The sequence below is a fragment of the Pseudophryne corroboree genome, chromosome 1 (assembly GCF_028390025.1).
Source record: "Pseudophryne corroboree isolate aPseCor3 chromosome 1, aPseCor3.hap2, whole genome shotgun sequence".
In the NCBI taxonomy this organism is placed as follows: Eukaryota; Metazoa; Chordata; class Amphibia; order Anura; family Myobatrachidae; genus Pseudophryne; species Pseudophryne corroboree.
In genome coordinates this window covers 1000501146-1000516129 of record NC_086444.1, presented here as the reverse complement: position 1 = coordinate 1000516129, position 14984 = coordinate 1000501146, and the positions used below count along the sequence as shown (strand labels likewise).

Genomic DNA, 14984 nt, shown 5'->3' with positions numbered 1-14984 from the left:
AGGCGATTGTAACTTAGCCTTAAAGTAAGCCTGACTTGTAGTCATTATTATCCAACTGGATAATGTCTGCTGAGAAACTGGCTAACTCCAGTTGGCAGCATCATCGAGAACAAACAACGTATCCGTATCACGTACTGTAGACGTTCGGGACATATATAAACGCGTAATGCGTGTACCACATTCAGAATTCTAGAATGTGCTGTCCACCCAGGAACCACTATTGGTTTATTGATGTGAAGAATACGAAAGCGGAATTCGTCCGAAGATCTGCTTTGTCATGAGAAAACTCAAATACGGTGGCTTGGAATACAAGGCACCCAAATATGAAAACAAAACCCTTGCCGAAGCCAAGGCTAGAAGAAAAATGTTTTCCAAAGTGAGAAACTTAATCCCCATTTGTTGTAAGGGTTCAAAATATGAAAACTGTAAGAAATCTGAACCCAACCTCAAGTCACCTGGCGCTGTAGGTGGGATAAATGGAGTCTGAACTTTGATGACACCTTGTAGAAAGGTGTGTACAGACGCAATAGAATCAAACGTCTTTGAAAATAAGTTTACCACACAGATACCTGCACCCTCAGTGCAGATAAACGCCGTTTTCCATCCCACCCCGTTTAACAGAATACGGGTAACTTGAAGGATGATGTCGGAAACTTCCGAGCTTTACCACCTATGTAAGCACACTAAATTTTGTAATAATGAGCTGCCTTAAGCGGCTTACTAGTTTGTAACATGGTTGGTATAACCGATACTGTAATGCCCTATTTATTAAGAGGGCGGTGTGAACCCTCACCCCGTCAACCGCAGCTGCGGTACCTAGGTAATAGGTACATAGGTAACTATGGGTAAAAGAACGTTCCCTGTTATAACAGGTTGGACGTATTATGAGCGGGCCAATATCGTGTGCCAGTATTCCCTGGAAATTCGAGAAGCAAGCTCTCCAAAACCCATGAGATATCACTAGTATGACTGTGACGAACTGTCTTATGATCCGTTTTGGCAACGGAGAGAGAACAGCGGAAAATGGTGGAGCCAGATACACGATGCTGAATGACCACATGAATGTGAAACACTCCACCGCCACTGCCCTTGTGATCTGTTGTTTTGTACACATACTGAGCTTTTGTAATTTGGCGAGATGCCATCATGTATACCTGAGGGTAATCTTTTGTGGACTCATATATGAACCACCTCTGGATTTAATGTCCAGTTTTCAGGATATAAATCCTGACGGGTGAGATCATCTGTCTATGAGATGTCCACTCACGGAATGACCCCGTTGACATCATCACATAATAGTGTTCTAGGTAATTGAGGATTCGAGTTACCTGCCGCATTGCCATGCGGCTTCTTGGTTCTCCCTGGTTGTTGTGTATGCAACTCCCGTTGCATTGTCTGACTGCCCTTGGTCAGACTGAAAACGAAGCATGTATTGCATTGTAAATTGCACGGAGTTCCAGGACTTTTATCGACAGCAATCTGTCGTGATTTTAGAACCTCTTTTTTAACTACAACTCCTGAACCTCTGAGACTGTCGTCCAGAGTATATACACCCTCGGCCCTCTGTGGGAAACACGAGTGACGGCCGGCGAACTAAAGTGCTTTGAAACACATCATTATTTTTAACAGGCGAATACACCAATGTACCGCTAGTGTGCGTGTTTTGCACTAATTACTAGATGTGTAGTAGGTAAATGTCTTTGATTTACCGTATTTATAATCTTACCTAGGAATCGTTCAGACGGCATTAGATGCGATTGCTTTTGAACTTGATCTGCCACCGCAGTATATATTAGTAGCGCAAATTAGAGGAACTCTGTTGAGACAGAGTTCTTATGAGCAGATCATCTAAGTTAGAGGCACTCTGTTGAGACAGAGTTCTTATGAGCAGATAGTCTAAGTATGGAAAGATTGTCACTGTCAGGACTCTGAGATGAGCTACCACCAACATCACTTTGGTAAATACCCGAGGCGTTGACCAGAAGCCAAACGGTAGACCTGAAATGGTTAATGGTTGTGGCGTTTTGCAAACGCTAGAACCTATGACCAACCGGAATGGGTAAATACGCTTGTGAAGATAAAGTGCAATGATGCAATTTTGTGGCTCCAATATGCAAATGCTAACCGCAGAAAATTAAATTTCAAACTGCAGTAAGTGACTTGCTGATTGATACTGCGACGGAGCTGTCTGGTTTTGTTCCCCCAAACAGAGGGGAATAAGTAACCCTGACTCTGCTGGTGTACTACTGACTGGATATAAAACAGCTGAAACCCAGCCGAGACTAAATGGCAACCTGCCAAACCGTTCGATAGAGGCATCTTGTACTTTAATCTGTAAATAGCTGAGACATCATGAGTTGATGTCTTCCGCCAATGTAACGTGTAAAGACGCGCTTCCACAATAGGAACATGGAGATGGCCTAAGAGGTCATCAAGCCACTGGCTTGCTGACTATAGCGTCCTTACAAGGCGTGACTGTTTTGTACCTTTGAAAAAACTGAAGTCTAAAGGGATTAAACGCCGGCACAAGTATTTCCGTTTTGATACTGGCTGCAGTAATGTCAAATTTAGGACCAACAAGCTCTGGCCTTGTCGCGCTTAAACTAGCGACGATGAAAGTGACCGGCGTTAGCAGAAACTTTACAGATATACTCTGCAACTTCTTTAAACAGTGATCGTCCTTGTTTCCATACATAGAGTCTAGTGACTCAAATGTTTTTTATAATGTGTGACACAGACGCATTTACCAATGGCGGATCGCGTCATTTTGGAAACGATTAAATAGTGGTTAGAGTCTACTCAGTCTCTGTAAAAAATGGAGACAGTGACTCACTGGGATCTAGCAATGTATGGTTGTCAAAACCCCCGCACTACCTGAGTGCTGGACTAATGTACCCTTCTCACTTGTAATTATCGGTGTGAGATTTGACATAGAATCGTGCATTAAATTATAAGACCAGTCAAATAAACACTCTGGTACCCAAAGGGAAATTGGCCCTTTGGAAAGACTGTCTTTTGTTAGATGTGGCAGAGTAACTTCCGAGACTCCGATGTTACCGCTCTTTTAATTTGAAAAATTATTTTTAGTCTGCGCTAGAGCCTTACTCGCTATGCAGACAGACACCACAATAGGCAACGGACAGACACTTGGCCGACTTATTGTTATGTGTCATATATATATTTTATTGCTGAACAGCATATTTATATGAAACTCATGGTTGTTTCTGTCTACGGAAATCTTTAGTAAAAAACGAAAGATCTATGAAGAGAAACCAGAGTATTCTTTATGTGAAAAACAGGTCACATGGGCATGTGAAATCCGAACCAAATTCCCACTAACACCCCTGCGCCTCTGGTGGCTTAGAGATGTAGGGCAGGAATGTTCCAGAATTACACACTGGAAAACAACAGGAAGCCTGGTTAAAATGGCCCCTTTGCCATGCTGACTCTGATAATCACAGAACAAATTACAAATGTTTCCGTGTTAATATAGCCTATTATACAGTATAATCACAGGCCGAGTACAACACATGCTCTATGAATAAATATATATATAGGCTCAATAGCCTATGATAATTACAGACATTAATATATTTATACAGCATTAATATGGGCTCAATAGCCTAATATACAGTAATAACCACAGACTTTAATATAGGCTCCATAGCCTATTATACAGTGATAATCACCGATTAATAAATAGGCTGAATAACCTTGTTAATAACAGCCTTTAATATAGGCTCAATAGCCTATTATACTGTGAAAATTACAGACAGTAATATCCTATTACTGCCAGGACAGGTATTATAACTCTGTGACATATATATATATATATATATACCCTGCTGCTGTTTTATATTTGATCCGCCAGCTCCAGCGTGCCTTTCCCCCTGTAACGCTGTGTGCGGGAAGCCTGCACTTGTCACCTTGTACTGAGACTGAGGGAACGTCGTATGGCGCTGGGCGGCCGGACGGAGCTGGGCGGCCAAACTCTCTGCAGGAAGACTGCCTGGGCGGCCGGCGGAGCGGCGTTTAAACTGAGAGTGAGGGAGCGTCTGCGGCGTATGGCTTCCCCCCTGCTGGGCGGTCGGACGGAGCTGCCGAACAGAGCGCTGGGACGGGTGGCTTAGCGGCTGGGCTTGGCGGGTATGAGGGCAAAGCAGCATATTAACCCCAACATAGCGGGGCGGCAGCCTGCGCTGACCGCCCCGTTCCCCAGCCTACCTTACTTGCTCCTGATCATGGCTGCGACGGGGCTTCTTATGTGTAAGCTCCGTCCAGCTTCAGTGATAGAACTCCTGGCTGTGACGGGGCTTCTTCTGTGTAAGCTCCGTCCAGCTTCTTGTGAGTCATGGCTGTGACGGGGCTTCTTCTGTGTAAGCTCCGTCCAGCTTCAGTGATAGAACTCCTGGCTGTGACGGGGCTTCTTCTGTGTAAGCTCTGTCCAGCTTCAGTGATAGAACTCCTGGCTGTGACGGGGCTTCTTCTGTGTAAGCTCCGTCCAGCTTCAGTGATAGAACTCCTGGCTGTGACGGGGCTTCTTCTGTGTAAGCTCCGTCCAGCTTCAGTGATGTGAGTCATGGCTGTGACGGGGCTTCTATGTGTAAGCTCCGTCCAGCTTTCAGTCAGCTTTCCAGTGATCTATGGCTGCGACGGGCTTCTTCTGTGCAAGCTCCGTCCAGCTTTTTAGTCCTGGCTGCTCTTTGTAGGAGCAGTGGGCTGTCTGTGGCTGTGAGGGTGCTCTTTGTGAGGACCGACACGCCATTCGCTGCCCGTGCAGCGGCACTATCCCGGACCCATGTTTTTCTTGAAACTGGGAAGGGATGTGCTTTTAAAAAAAATTAAAAATAAAAATGAAAAATTATTAAAATCTTCCAACAAGTGTGGGAATCCCACAAGCCGATGTTAGTGCTGTGAGCACCGAAAAAACACTGAGGTCGTACACTGAGGTACTCGGGGATATGGAGGGGGGAGAGTCCTAAATTTAAATATTCAGTGCCTTTGTTCGGCTGCGCCCGTCCATATCCCAAGAGTACTCCAGTGACCCCTAGTGGATGAAAAAGAAAAAGTGCTTAACTCTTTCTGGTCATTCCATAGTAATACGTACTGTTTGCTCTGTGCACAGTAAAGCAATTCCTCCTGTTACTGAATAATGATACTACTCAACATTTATTACACTTAAACCAATTGAATGTTCTTAAAGCATTACTTGATTGATGTACAGAGCTACATTATTCATAATACTAGAGGTAGACTACAGACCATTGTAGTGCAGTGTAATATGGATGATTAGTGTAACCTCCAGTTTTTAGCCCCTAAGTGATCATCACTTTATATTAATTATACATACATTGTGGCTCTAACCAATTATGCATTTATATGTTCACTCCTTTACCCACATGGTAGAAATTGAGCTCAATGTCTTCCCACTTTTGGTGGGTACGCCCAGTATCAAAGTTTGTGGACACTTCATACAGTAGACCATGTGTGGCCAAACCTTTGCCACCATGCACTCAACCAGAGCTATAATACTGCATCAGTACTGTCTGGGGAATAGAGGTCACTGGACAACTGTTTATAACATTCCAGATTCTCACTTATCAGGATATCCCCCGGTCCTCAACCAAGTGGAACGCCTGCTGTCTGCCTTTCGGCCTGGGTGTTATTTAGCATTGGACTAGACATTCACAGGTGGAGATAGGTGCACAGAGAGAGAGGATCGGGTCCATTGCTGAGAATCGCAGCTGTTTATAGAAGAGGTTAGAGACTTCTTGTGCACATTCACAAATGTTTTTTAAACAAACGCTTACAGACAAGACAGTTCAGACTGCCTGTTATTTACCAAACTACAGCTCGACCATGGTTGTCGTTTATATTTTTAATATGATTGAGCAAAATACATTGAAATAGCAATGTCTAAAATTGTAAATGCAAGAAAATGACTTTACTTGCCCCCACCCCTGCTTATCTGTTACCTACTTGGCTGTTGTATAGCAAACCCGAAGACAAATTCCTAGTATACGCAAGTATACCTGGCCAATAAAGCGGATTCTGATTCTTATTTGAAAATCAGCAGATTTTACAGGTTTGGTCTTTAGTAAACTTGTTGATCTGAAAACAGAAACCTTAGAAAATCAGCAAAAAACAACAGCTATTTGTGATCAAACTGCAATTTAGTACATTTACCACCTGTTCTGTGGGTGTCATTAATCAGCCATCCACTAAAATCAGATATGAGCCCCAAGAACAGATTGGTACAAAGAATAAGCATATTTAGTATTATACAGAAATTAGTATTGCAGTGAAATACCACAAATAGGGAAACTGTAAAACTAAGCTTTGTAGTTTAATGAGGCAGTGTTACAAAGGGATACACACACATTGCCATTTCAGACTATAGGGGGGTACACACGGAGAGATCCGTGCTTAAAATCTGAGCAATCCGACTAGATTGTTTAGAAGTTAAACATGGATCTCTCCGTGTGTATGCCCCACAGCGATAGTGATGTGTGGCCCCATGCGTCGCTATCGCCGGTGCTAGATTGGCCAGGCACAATCTAGCACATCGCTCATTTCACCCGCTGGGTGAAATGATCGCCCCCCCCCCCCCTTCCCCACCCCTCACTCAACATACATTGCGCTGCGCTGAGCGGGGGAAGAGATGTGTGCTGAGCGGTCTGTGACAGATCGCTCAGCACACATCTATCCTAGTGTGTACTAGCCAAGATTATCAAGCCTTGGAGAGTGATAAATTGCACAGTGATTAAGTACCAGCCAATCTGCTCCTAATTATCATTTTTCAAACACAGCCTGTAACATGGCAGTTAGGAGCTGGTTGGTTGGTACTTTATCACAGTGCAATCTATCACTCTCCAAGGCTTGATAAATCTCGGCAGATGCATGATGTAAATGGAAACATGTAATATTGCATTTGCCCACTTGGAATTATTCTAGTTATTGTTTTCATTTTTTTTTATCCTTGATAATATTTACTTTTGGTATATACAAACTTTGTTGCCAAAGGAATAAATGTTTCTGTTCAGACACTATAAGCATTTATTAACACAAGTACTTAAACCATACGTCGCCTGGACTAAGGTGATTTAAGTGTAAGCAAAGCAAGCTGATAAGATGTTCTTTCCATTACATGCCACAGGCAGGCTTGGCACAGACACTACAGAAATGAGTAGTGAATTATAATGAGCATCCCAGGTCAATGCTTGAATTTTAAGAACTCTCATGAGGAGCCAGTCACTCCCTCCCCTGTGCTCTAGTACAAATGCCATTAGTGTAACGGCTCTTGGCTCTGTGAGAAATTATAATCAGTGATGCAAACTCTTGTTTAGTAATTTAAAGATTATTGCTCAATCTGATATTGCTCCTTATACTGTAGCATAGTGTTTAGCCTACGGAAGTTACTTCTTGTATCTTAAAAAGGGTTTTCAATGTTTTTTGCAAGGAAAAAACGTATGTGGTATTTCCATAAGTAGAACAATAGCACATATTCTACACTTGATGGAGAATATAGTCTGCACACTAGTCAAAACACAGGATGTCAATTTGTGTGTTTGTGGAGGAGTTTCAAAAGGAATTGTCTACTCTTTAATTATGAAGAATGTTCTAATTTTTAACAAGTGCTTCTAATGGGATCTATCTAGCTGAAGAAAGGGCTTCTTATTTGTATGCTACATCAGTGCTGGCGTTCTGTGGCTGTGGCAGTACTCCCATTCAGCTCACAACCAATGGTTGGCTACAGCACAGAAGAACAAAGCTGGGACTTTTTTCATATTACGAAGGGGATAATAAGAACAGCCCTGATCTCCCTTAACAGGATTTTCTCAAAGAAAGGGGATTTTCATATTGTCATATATGTCATAAACCATACATTTCATATTTACATAAATTGTACATGTTACATTTACACATTTGTCATGCATTTCCATATTTACATTCTACTCATTTACAGTATATAAATTATAACAGCAAATTATATTTACCGATATTTTCATTTCTTCAAGATACTTCATGGCAGCCATTACTCTGGGATTGCATCCCATCCACCTAGTTCTACCTAGACAGGAAGTTTTTTCACACTTCAGGGACTGCCCACTTAGGGTATATAGAGCTACTCCTCCTCTTCCTCCTCAGTCTTTTGAGTGTCTCCTCACATTCGGTTCCTGTGGAAAAACACACTAAAAAAGGGAGGGATATTATAGGCTGCCATGAAGTATCTTGAAGAAATTAAATTATCGGTAAATATAATTTGCTGTTTTCTTCTGCACTACTTCATGGCAGCTATTACTCTGGGATATACCAAAGCATAATATAGGGAGGGTAACAAATAGTCCAGCAAGCAGAAATTCATGCTTAATTACCCAATTTTATTCATTCATCGCAATGCCCCTTCAAAGGACATCACTGTCAAAGTGGGCGCCAGCCAAATCCAGAGCATAGTGACTAGAGAAAGTGTGAACAGACGGCCAGTTGGCTACTGTACATGTCTTTCATTGATACCAAAGCGTCCTTAACCCAGGAAATTGCAACACTGGTTGAGTGTGCCTTCAGATTTTATGACTAATTTCTTCATGCACAAAAATAATTAACTCCTTGATCCACCTGGCAAAAGGTTGCTTCATGGGTGCTCCACCTTTCTTTATGCCTACATGTAAAACAAATACTTTGTTTACCAAAAGTTTTTAACTCCTATCCAAATAGACAAAAAGTGCTTGTCACGAGTTCTTTCTTCTCACTTTTAGGTTTAATGAAACGCTGCACCATCTTTGGTAAAGAAGCTGTATTTGTTCTTTGAACATCCTTATCTGCAAATATTAAGATATGGGCAGAAAGGCCCATAACACTTGTAATTCACTGACCCTTCTGACTAAAGTTCAGTATCAGATTCAGATCCCATAGGGCTAGGGCCTTTTCATAGCTTGACAGAAACCTTTGACAAAATTGTCTTCAGACTGTTTCCTATCCAGCAACATGCTCAAGGCTGCTATCTGTATCTTAATGGTTGATACAGTCAGACCCTTCTCAACCCATCATATAGAAACTGTAATATTTGGGGTGTTTCAACTCTCATGACATCAAATTCAGATGCGGCCCATGAGATAAAAGGTATTCCAGATCCTATAATAAATTAGAGGATAACTTCTTTCTTGCTTGAAACTGAACAACTTGTTCAGACAATTCTTTTTCTTAATAATTCATTCAATTTCCATATCATCAAATGAAAATGTTCAAGTTTAGATAGAATATTGGACCCGGGCATAATAGACCTGGTGTGAGTGGTAACATCCATAGACTCTCTGCTGCCATACTCACCATTGTTGGTAACCACTCTCCTTGGCCGGTAAGGAAGAATTACTTTGCTTTTTTTTTTTTTTTAATGACACAAGCAATAGTAGGAATAAAGGAGGGAACATATATTCCAGTGTGAAATTCCATGATAGGGAGAAACATGTCTAATCCGCTTGTTCACAGCAGGTAGAACCTAGAAAAGAGGGGGTTTTTTTTTTTTTTTTTTTTTTTTTTTGGAATGTGTTTATTAGATCCACCTGCGACCATCCAAACCTTATTACAATCTCTTGAAATATCTTTGCGTCCACTTCCTATTCTCCTGGCAACAACTCGTGTCTGCTGAGAAAGTCTGCAACGAAGTTGTCTTTCCCTGGTACATACAGAGCTTACAGAGAACAGAGATGACACTCTGCCCAGTTTAAAAATTCTTGTCACTTCTAAAGCATTCGACTCTTGGTGCCGCCTCGTTGATTTAAACACTGTGCCACCGCCACGTTGTCTGAGAATAATTTTAGACAGCTTTATGCGTTCCAAATTGCCCTTATGTCTCGCTGGTTTGAAGTACTCCTCTTCTCCTGACAAGTCCAGAAACCTTGACAACCTTATTGCAATAGACGCACTACCAAACCTGTTGCACTTGCATCGATTGTAAATACCAAGCAGTGGTGTTCTGCCAAGGAAGTTCTAGAATTAGATCCGGACCTGTTTGTCAAGACAAAGTCTCTTGTAGCCTGACATAGCTTTAACTGGTAATTCAGGAAGGTTCCTTCTTGGCTGTACTTCAGCAAGTTCTATTATAACTTTCTCATTCTCCATCGTGCTCAAAGGATAGGTCTATGTTTGAGGATATTATTCCCAGCAAACGTAGTCCAGTATGTAATGTCACATGCTTGTACCAATGCGGCCAGTTCTTGAATCTTTCCACATCTCGTTACTTACTGTAGTATCCACTTGTACACCCAAGAACTGTATTTGTCGAAGTGGATTTAACTGAATTCTCTCCCAGTTTATTATCCTTCTGTAATACTGAGGGATCTGTAGAGTTCTGTACACAGCATAATTCATTGATTATTTTGGACTTTTCAGCAACATAGTAAGTTGTTCAAATACTGTCAAACTTCTATTCCCTTTGTTCTTCTAAGCATTAAGTGACACAAAGGAGCTTTGTAAATGTTCTTGGGGATGTTGTCAACTTTAAAGGGAAGACATGTGAACTGAAGATGTTTTGCCTTGGATGCAGAATCTGAGATATTTATAATATATTCCCTGCATACCAGCACATGAGAACAGGCATCTTTCATATGTATTGATACTATAGAATGCTCCTCTTGATAAATTACTTGATGGGTAATATCCACCCCATCATAAATGATCCCAAGTATATATAATTTTTATTGCACACAAAGTGACTTGTACCACATTTATAACAAACAATAGTAAAGGGAATTGGTACTTTAATTTAGATTTGACATCTTCAGTAAAAACGTCTTAAAACAGTCAAAATAGATTTCAGTGTTTCCATAGGAAACCTTATCTTCACCAAGCTGTATTGAGATCCAGATTAGTTCTGAACCCCCTGTATACTTTTCTAAAAGAAATATACGAGAGTAAAAACTCTAATTTATCTTGGATGACTTGACAAAATCTCCACAGCCTTTGAGCTAATTTCTATATATTGTCATAGCACCATGACTTTCAAATTCACAACTGTAACCTCATTTTTCACAAAATGATTCCTTCTTAGAACCCCAGCAATTCCATCCGATACCTTTGAGATACTACATCCTGAACTCATCTGTTCTGCACAGATTCCTGCCAATGCCTGACAAATATCAGAAGACTGCCCCCTATTGGCATAGATGCAGGAGACCCATAGTAGTTATCGACTGCTTATTCTGAAGGTTTGGCAAAAGGACTGCCTCAGCATTCCTATAGAATATCTACCACAGTAGTACCATGCTGGCACAAAACATCTGGCTTCTAGAAAAATTGCTGCATAGAAGATGGCATAGGAGACCTACTTCTATCCTGAGGTCACTTTCTGCCTGCTACCAAACAGCAGGGAACTTTCATAAGCTAAGAAAGCAGACTTTCCCTTCTATGTAGATCTGCCCATTAATGCACCACAGCGCTGTAATTCCAACATATTCTATGAGAAAACATACAGCTATTATATATCTGTATATAAAGTCCTGAAATTTTCTCTTCCAAGACTGTTCATCATAGTCCAAGCCACAATGCACTAAACCTACAGCACCTTGTAATTCCCAGATGGTCTCTCTTCCAAATACTAACCATGCCCAAAGCTGCTTAGCTGCCAGGAACTGAAGAGATTGGGCATGTGCAGTGTATTGAAGCTGTGACAATGAAGCTTTAGTAACATCAGTTTTAGAAAGAAAACTTGCTGTATACAGTATATGCATATATAATATTATATATATCCACACACTAATATATATATATATATATATATATATATATATATATTTTATGTTATTGATTGATTTATTTCAATGCTACAATACAGTCCTGCTTTCTGTGGGGGACTGCGAGGACCAGTTGCCGGGATCGGCTCTCCCAGTGGTAGCTTATGAAACAGCCTCTGCTGCTGCAGTATCAGCTCTAGGAATTGTTCATCAGTTTAGGAACTGCTCATCATAAACAGATACACATGATAAATTCTCTTGGCATCACCCAACATTCTGCCATCATAATCAAAGTCCACACTAGCAATGTAGGTTCAGACTTTTTATAATATACACTGCTTAGCTTCAAAGATCAGACAGATTAAGGGGCCCTACACATTTTACGATGCGCCGCCGAGGTGCGGGGGGGGGTCAGTGACGGGGGGAGTAAAGTTTCTTCACTCCCCCCATCACGCGGCTGCATTGAAGTGCAGGCAAATATGGACGAGATCGTCCATATTGGCCTGCATGCACAGCCGACGGGAGACCAGCGATGAACGAGCGCGGGGCCGCGCATCGTTCATCGCTGGAATCTCCACACTGAAAGATATGAACGAGTTCTCGTTCATTTATGAACGAGATCGTTCATATCTTTCAGAAAATCGGCATGTGTGTAGTGCCTATAAGGATATCCAGTTTGGCATATTTTACTTGATGGGCCGAACACATACTAGTGCAGATAAATTTAACAAGTCCAGGGTGTAGCCCACAATTCCTTAATTGGCAATTAGACAACACACAGAATATGAGGTGTGCTGAATGCACTATCAGGAGAGTGACCTTTAACCACTTCAATACAGGTACAGCTTCTTGCATCCTGACAGCACAAATAAATGGGGTTTCTTATAAGTTTTCTTCTTCGTTCCAACGCAGGAGACACAATGCAGCATAGGACTGTAACCAGACTATATCCTGACTAACACTATATTAATAAAGTGCCCTCTATGAGGACTTACCTCTCCTTTTTGGGCACATACAGGCTTTTGGGGAGAAGGCTCTCCTTCATATTGTCATAGGCTTGTAGCATAAGTTGGAGGGACCAGTAGCTCCATTATTTCTCGGTGCACGGCGCCACTCTGCCTCTGACCCCTAGCTTAGGGCGGGCATATGTTCGGACCATCTTCCTGGGACAGCCACCAGCCATCACTAATCACATGCACCTCTGCCGGCTGCTCTGCAGGGCCAGGGAGCATAAAAACACATGTGGCTGCAAATGGAGAGAGGAAAGCCAGCAGCGATCCGGCTTTGTGAAACATACAGACAGGCACTTACTTGACTGGCCTTAAAAACTGCCGTGCACCAGCCTCTCCCCAGGGTGCCACCCCATCCAGATCGCGGCTACACAGAGGCGCATTTACTGGGTATAGATAATGAGGTAAGCCCTTGGAACAAAATAACAAACAACTACACTGTCCTGACTAGGAGACAGGAAAAAAGACTGAGGAGGAAGAGGAGGAGTAGCTCTATATACCCTAAGTGGGCGGTCCGTGAAGTGTGAAAAAACTTCCTGTCTAGAACTAGGTGGATGGGATGCAATCCCAGAGTAATGGCTGCCATGAAGTAGTGCAGAAGAAATATTGATATCTGGCCCAGGCAAGGTTTACAAACCAAAATACGCAGCTATAAGAAGTTATGTTACGTTTTTCTGCTAAAACGTGGGCAATGATAAATCAGCCCACAGGAGTGTTACTAGAGATCTGTGCCCTATGACAAAATTGTGAGGGGCACCCTCACCCCATCATGCCAGTCCCCAGAACAACACCAAGATATACAAAATTTCAAGTTGCAGAGCCAGATTAACAATGGGGCGGATAAGACTACAGCTCCAGGCCTCCACATAAAAATAGGCCCATCATCATGGCAGTATGATGATGACCAGTCACCAGCTGACCACACGGTTGGCCATAAATCATAAAGGGCCCTTCACACTTGCGATCCGCCGCCGAGCTGCCCGACGGAGGATATGGCCGATGGGCGACCCGGCGGCGGGGGGGCAGTGATGAGGGTAGTGAAGTTTCTTCACTCCCCCCCGTCACCCGGCTCCATAGCAGTGCAGGCAAATATGGACACGATCGTCCATATTGGCCTGCATGCACAAGCGACGGGGCACCAGCGATGAACGAGCGCGGGGCCGCGCATCGTTCATCGCTGGTGCCTCCACACTGAAAGATATGAACGGTATCTCGTTCATTTATGAACAAGATCGTTCATATCTTTCACTGGTATCGACCAGTGTGTAGGGCTCTTAAGTGTTAAAACTGCATTTCTATTTTCCACACAAAATGATGCAATTATTTTTGTACTTTTACATATATAGGGAGACATTGGTGCTTATAGTGTATGGGGTCTACACGCCTACATGGGATTGGCCTCACCTCCTCCACTTTTCATAACAGGCCCTTGACCATTTTCAGCCCCAGGACCATGAGGCCTTTAATTTGCTCTGACATGTCGCCTCCCCCTCCTATTACTACATACATCAAATTGCAATTTTCTGCCTACATCTGCTGTATATGTTTTCCTACAACCGGGGTAGCCAAACCTGGTCCTCGAGAGCTACCAACAGTTCACCTTTTCCAGGCCACCCAGCAGGAGCACAGGTGTACTCATTACTCACTGACACATTTTTAAATATCCACAGGTGGAGCTAATTACTTCACTTGTGATTCTGTGAGGAGAACTGGAAAATGTTAACTGTTGGTAGCTCTTGAGGACCAGGGTTGGCTACCCCTGTCCTACAGTATCTTGTGCATTCAGCCTCTGCTGTGTTTTTCTTGTTAAATGCCTTGCCTATGCAATACCCATCCCCATTCTCTCTCCTCCTTAAAATAAAAACTCTTCTAATTGACTAAACAGCACCCGTACCCCATAACCTGCCTTGTGTAATCCTCCATGGCAGGCACTTGGCCAACATGTTTCTCCTGCTGTTATAAAACCACATATCCCAGCATGCCATATTAAGCAAAATTGTGGCAAGGCATGCTTATACTTGTAGTTTCACAACAGGTGGAGACTGGAGAGCCACAGGTTGGCCAGGCCTGCTCCATGGCCTTCAGCTATCTGCTTGCTGACAATCGATCTGATGGTTAAATCTATTGAAAATCAAGTCAGTATTTACACAAATCGCCTGATGTCTTTTTGCTTTAAGGGTTTTAGTCAAGATTATAAAACCCTATTCCTGTCTTGCATCCCCCCTGTCTCTCCCTTTCATGATTA

At 42.5% G+C, this 14984-nt stretch overlaps 1 non-coding gene across 1 annotated transcript; it reads right to left on the bottom strand.

Annotated features, from left to right (window-relative positions):
* Positions 1 to 3167: 3167 nt before the first annotated feature.
* Positions 3168 to 3281, bottom strand: LOC134932476 (U5 spliceosomal RNA). Its single transcript, XR_010179366.1, has one exon. It is a non-coding gene; the product is annotated as a U5 spliceosomal RNA (small nuclear RNA).
* Positions 3282 to 14984: the final 11703 nt, after the last annotated feature.